The sequence below is a fragment of the Chiloscyllium plagiosum genome, chromosome 29 (genome assembly GCF_004010195.1).
Source record: "Chiloscyllium plagiosum isolate BGI_BamShark_2017 chromosome 29, ASM401019v2, whole genome shotgun sequence".
NCBI lineage: Eukaryota > Metazoa > Chordata > Chondrichthyes > Orectolobiformes > Hemiscylliidae > Chiloscyllium > Chiloscyllium plagiosum.
In genome coordinates, this window is record NC_057738.1 from 9,102,093 (window position 1) to 9,108,116 (window position 6,024).

The following is a 6,024-nucleotide window of genomic DNA, read 5'->3' on the forward strand; positions in this document are numbered from 1 at the left end:
TCTTCACTATCCTATCTACCTGTGACTCCACTTTCAAGGAGCTATGAACCTGCACTCCAAGGTCTCTTTGTTCAGCAACACTCCCTCGGACCTTACCATTAAGTGTATAAGTCCTGCTAAGATTTGCTTTCCCAAAATGCAGCACCTTGCATTTATCCGAATTAAACTCCATCTGCCACTTCCCAGCCCATTGGCCCATCTGATCAAGATCCTGTTGTAATCTGAAGTAATCTTCTTTGTTGTCCACGACACCTCCAATTTTGGTGTCATCTGCAAACTTGCTAACTATACCTCTTATACTCGCATCTTTGTGGCACTCCACTGGTCACAGGCTTCCAGTCTGAAAAACCCTCCACCACCACCCTCTGTCTTCTACCTTTCAGCCAGTTTGCTAACTATACCTCTTATACTCGCATCTTTGTGGCACTCCACTGGTCACAGGCTTCCAGTCTGAAAAACAACCCTCCACCACCACTTTCTGTCTTCTACTTTTCAGCCAGTTCTGTATCCAAATGGCTAGTTCTCCCTGTATTCTGTGAGATCTAACCTTGCTAACGAGTCTCCCATGGGGAACCTTGTCGAACGCCTTGCTGGAGACCATATAGATCACATCTACCGCTCTGCCCTCATCAATCCTCTTTGTTACTTCTTCAAAAAACTCAATTATGTTTGTGACATTATTTCCCAAAGTCATGTTGACTATCCCTAATCAGTCCTTGCCTTTCCAAATACATGAACATCCTATCCCTTAGGATTCCCTCCAATAACCTGCCCACCACCGACGTCAGGCTCACCGGTCTATAGTTCCCTGGCTTGTCCTTACCACCCTTCTTAAATAATGCCACCATGTTAGCCAACCTCCAGCCTTCCGGCACCTCACCTATGTCTATCGATGATACAAATATCTCAGCAAGAGGCCCAGAAGTCAATTCTCTAGCTTCCTACAAAGTTCTAGGTTACACCTGATCAGGTCCTGAGGATTTATCCACATTCAGCGTTTCAAGACCTTCATCACTTCCTCCTCTGTATTATGGACATTTTTCAAGATGTTACTATCTATTTCCCTACATTCTATATCTTTCATGTCCTTCTCCACAGTAAATACTGATGCAAAATATTCATTTAGTATCTGCCCCATTTTCTGCGGCTCCACACAAAGGCCGCCTTGCTGATCTTTGAGGGGCCCTATTCTCTCCCTAGTTACCCTTTTGTCCTTGATGTATTTGTAAAATACCTTTGGATTCTCCTTAATTCTATTTGCCAAAGCTATCTCATGTCCCCTTTTTACCCTCCTGATTTCCCTCTGAAGTATACTTACTTCTTTTATACTCTAAGAATTCACTTAATCTCTCCTGTCCATGACTGACATATGCTTCCTTCTTTTTCTTTACCAAACCCTCAATTTCTTCAGTCATCCAGCATTCCCTATACCTACCAGCCTTTCCTTTCACCCTGACAGGAATATACTTTCTCTGGACTCTCGTTATCTCAGTTCTGAAGGCTTCCCATTTTCCAGCTGTCCCTTTATCTGCAAACATCTGCCTCCAATCAGCTTTTGAAAATTCTTGCCTAATACTATCAAAATTAGCCTTTCTCCAATTTAGAACTTCGAATTTAAGATCTGGTCTATCCTTTTCCATCACTATTTTAAATCTAATAGAATTTTGGTCATTGGCCCCAAAGTGCTCACCCAACTGACACCTCAGTCACCTGCCCAACCTTATTTCCCAAGAGTAGGTCAAGTTTTGCACTTTCTCTAGTAGGTACATCCACATACTGAATCAGAAAATGTTCTTGTACACGCTTAACAAATTCCTCTCCATCTAAACCCTTAACACTATGGCAGTCCCAGTCTATGTTTGGAAAGTTAAAATCCCCTACCATAACTACCTTATTATTCTTACAGATAGCTGAAATCTCCTTAAAAGTTTGTTTCTCGATTTCCCTCTAACTATTAGGGGGCATAAAAAACAATACCAATAAGGTGATCATCCCTTTCTATTTCTCAGTTCCACCCAAATAACTTCCCTGAATGTATTTCCAGGAATATCCTCCCTCAGTACAGCTGTAATGCTATCCCTTTTCAAAAACGCCATTCCCCTCCTCTCTTGCTTCCCTTTCTGTCCTTCCTGTCACATTTGTATCCTGGAACATTAAGCTGCCAGTTCTGTCCATTCCTGAACCACATTTCTGTAATTGCTAAGATATTGCAGGCCCATGTTCCTAACCATGCCCTGAGTTCATCTGCCTTCCCTGTTAGGCCTCTTGCATTGAAATAAATGCAGTTTAATTTATTAATCCTATCTTGTCCCTGCCTGCCCTGACTGTTTGACTCGCATCTGTCCTTAACCGTACCAGTCTTAGATTGATCTCTTTCCTCACTATCTCACCGGGTCCCACCCCACCACCTTACTAGTTTAAATCCTCCCGAGCAGCTCTTGCAAATCTCCCTGCCAGTATATTAGTCCCCTTCCAATTTAGGTGCAAATCGTCCTTCTTGTACAGGTCACTTCTACCCCAAAAGAGATTCCAATGATCCAAAAATGTGAATCCTTCTCCCATACACCAGCTCCTCAGCCATGCATTCATCTGCTCTATCCTCCTAGTCCTGCCCTCGTAGCACTGGGAGATATTACTACTCTTGAGGACCTCCTTTTAAAATTCCTGCCTAACTCTCTGTAATCTCCCTTCAGAATCTCAACCTTTTCCCTTCCTATGTCATTGGTTCCAATGTGGACAATGACCTCTTGCTGGCCCATTTCCCCCGTGAGAACATTCTGCACCCTCTCTGAGACATCCTTAATCCTGGCACGAGGGAAGCAATACACCATTCTGATTTTTCACTGCTGGTCACAGAAACATCTGTCTGTACCTCTGACTAGAGAATCCCCTAACACAATTGATCTCTTGGAACCCGACATATCCTTCATTTTATTACAGCCAGTCTCAATACCAGAAACTTGGCTGTTCGTGCTACTTTCTCCTGTGAATCGATTACCCCCTACATTTTCCAAAACAGCATACTTGTTTGAAATGGGGATAGCCATAGAAGACTCCTGCACTCCCTGCCTACATCTCTTACCTTTCCTGGAGTTAACCCATCTATGTGACTGTATCTGAGACTTTCCCCTCTTCCTTTAACTGGCATCCATCACATACCGTTGCTGTTGCAAATTCCTCATTGCCTCTAACTGTCTCTCCAACCGATCCATTCAATCTGCGAGGATTCGCAACCAACAGCATTTATTGCAGATATAGTCCGCAGTAACCCGTAAAGTCTCCTTAAACTCCCTCAACTGACAAGAAGTGCATATCACTCTACTAAAGGCCATTTCCACTCCTTCACAATCTACGACCCAGAAAATAACACCGTCATATTCCTCTACAAAACACTGCCCCAGGTTAAATTAATAGTTAAGGCTTATATTTCAAGTTTAATCACGAGAAGAATCAGGCAGAAACTCTGCATGGTTGAAATCATAATCAACAGAAAAGAAGATGATTGTGGTTATTGGAGGTTAATCATTTCAGCTCCAGGACACCAGTACAGGAATTCCTCAGGCTGGTGTCTTTGGCAAAACTATCTTCAATTGCTACATCAATGACCTTATGTCCACCATATGATCAAAAGTGGGGGGGGGAGAATGGTCACTGATGATTGCACAACATTCAGTACCATTTGCAAAGCCTCAGATACTGAAGCAGTTAGCTTCCATTTGCAGCAAAAAAGTGCACAACATCCAGGCCTGGGCTGAATAAATGGCAAGTAATATTTGCATACAAATGCCTGGCAATGACCAGCTCCAACAAAAGAGAATACTGCAATAGAATTGTCCCTTAATGTTCAATGGCTTAACATCATTGAATCTCCCATTATCAACATCCCCGAGATTTACATTGAACAGAAACTGAACTGACCAGTCATACAAATACAGTTGCTGCTACAAAGCATGCCATAAACTAAAACAAACTTCTGTGGCACTTAACTCTTCATTGTCTCCGTAGTGCGTCAACAAAGCACAAATCAAGTGTGTTATGGAATACTTTCCACTTGCCCAGATGACTGCAACTTCTAGAATATTCAAGAAGCTTGACGCAATCCAGAACAAAGCAGCCCACTTGATTGACATCCCATCCACTCCTATCACTGCACAGCGGCAGCAGTTTGTACAATTTGAAAGATGCAAGGCAGTGACTCAGTAAGTGTAGAAACAATGTGCAGCCACAGAGAAGGAAAGATAGAATCAAAGAGGAGCAACAAAGAAGAAACTGAGAATTGAATGAGGTGAGGGGAACTTTGAAACGATAGTCATACAGGAGATGGAAACTGACAGAAAAGAAGGTGACAAACATAGCATTGGAAAAAGATTTTAAAAAACAAATAGAAATGAATAAAATGGGGAGAAACAGAAGGGAATGGTCCAGCCATTTACTCACACCCATTACGCTGTTGGGTTTTGCGCTAATCTTCCCCTCAAAGCGTCCTGAGTGATCTGGAAAGTTCCCGCGGCAATTAATGTCGAGAGGGATGAAGGGTAACGGATAGGAACCGAAGTAACTTTAATCAGTGACCCCGAAATTATAAATGAAGTAAACCAGAGTTGCACACACATGTCATTAAATCATGATGCGGATTAATCAGACTTGGACTGATTGACACACTTCGCGTTGCCAGGCATAAATGAGTCGTCTCCAAGTTAATTAATTCCAACACAATTCCTGGAATCCTTTGCCATCATGTTCCTAAGGTAGTAATAGCACATGATGTTCTGATATGTGCGGGAGGAGGTTGTCTTATGTCAGTGGGTAAACATGGAAAACGCTGCAAAGTTGGGTTAAAGTACTCTTCAAATGATGAATAAACAGGAACGGTTAAATATTATATATCAGTAATGTAGGGAGACCGTCAGCGTAATGTCGATAACTGAGGAGCTTGTGTTGAAGGGCTGGGAGCCAGGCTGCCGAGAGGCGGCGCTCCGGGTCGCTACATGGTCAGCTCTACGCTGCCACTGCGCCACATGAGCTCCGACGGTACGTACACGGAACCGGCGGTAAAACCGCGCAGAAACTGGCTTCGATTACCCGGACAATTCGGCTACATGAGCCTGCGCCTCTCAGGCCATGCGATGTGCATCTGGCGATGTTAAATAAATAAGGAGGCGTCCGATTACAGCCGGATCGGGTAACGCTGTTCACCAGCTTGAAGCATTCGGCGAGTCTGCACTTTGCCCCTGCATTTAGATTGGGGGAAACAGCCGAAAACAAAAGCGTCAAGAGGCAAGTTTGCCAAGTGTAAGTGATAGCCTGCAGATCTAAAATACTCTCAGCGGGAGACCACCTCCTTCTCAACATTGTGTATAATATAGCGTATATATTTATTAACTGTATATGTTTATTTATAAAACATTTATAAACTTCATATTAATCAACAGTAATAAAACATCAAATATCCCGAAATAATATTCGAGTCTGCATCTTGTAATGTTGAAACAGGCAATTTACAACTATATACATTTTAAATCCTTCGGCGGAGACTAGTTTTTCTGCGTTTTGAAGGATTTATTTGAACTTCAGTGATTCGCTTGGGTGTATTTTCAAAAAGTTTGCATGCTCACTCACGGTGTGAATTGCCCAAGCTTTCCTAGTCTTGCTGTTGCGGTGAAGTATAGAAACAACCAAGTGCGTCTAATTTTGCCCACTTGTATTTGGGTTTTGTCAAGATCACTAAGACTGTGTCAGCTTTGCCTGGTCTGGTTATGCCTCTGAGCTTACAGCGATAGGAGCACTTAGCAGTGGGTCACCCGACACCAAGAACATAGGCATGCTTACCAGCTTCCGATATAAGACAGCCCACGAGGTACAAACATAAAGAATCTTGGAAGACTTGCATTAATTTGCATAAATTGACCTACAGTTAGACGTGCAGCGCCAGCACCCTGATAGCGTTGGTAAACGTCATGGAATCATTCAATGGTTTCAAAACATGAGAGCCTATTAGATCTGTCTGTGCTGCGTCTTTGAAGT

The 6,024-nt window shown here is 42.9% G+C and overlaps 1 long non-coding RNA gene across 7 annotated transcripts in view; it reads right to left on the bottom strand.

Annotated features, from left to right (window-relative positions):
- LOC122564362 overlaps nt 1-5,823 on the bottom strand; it is a 103,125-nt gene extending 97,302 nt beyond the window's left edge. For 5 of the 7 annotated variants that reach the window (XR_006315890.1, XR_006315891.1, XR_006315892.1 and 2 more), the window contains exon 1: nt 4,438-5,031. This is a non-coding gene — a long non-coding RNA (uncharacterized LOC122564362). Of the gene's footprint in view, nt 1-4,437; nt 5,032-5,082; nt 5,232-5,619 lie in introns of those variants that run through there. The other 2 variants (XR_006315893.1, XR_006315895.1) reach the window with 1 other exon arrangement.
- Between the last annotated feature and the right edge of the window lie 201 nt (nt 5,824-6,024).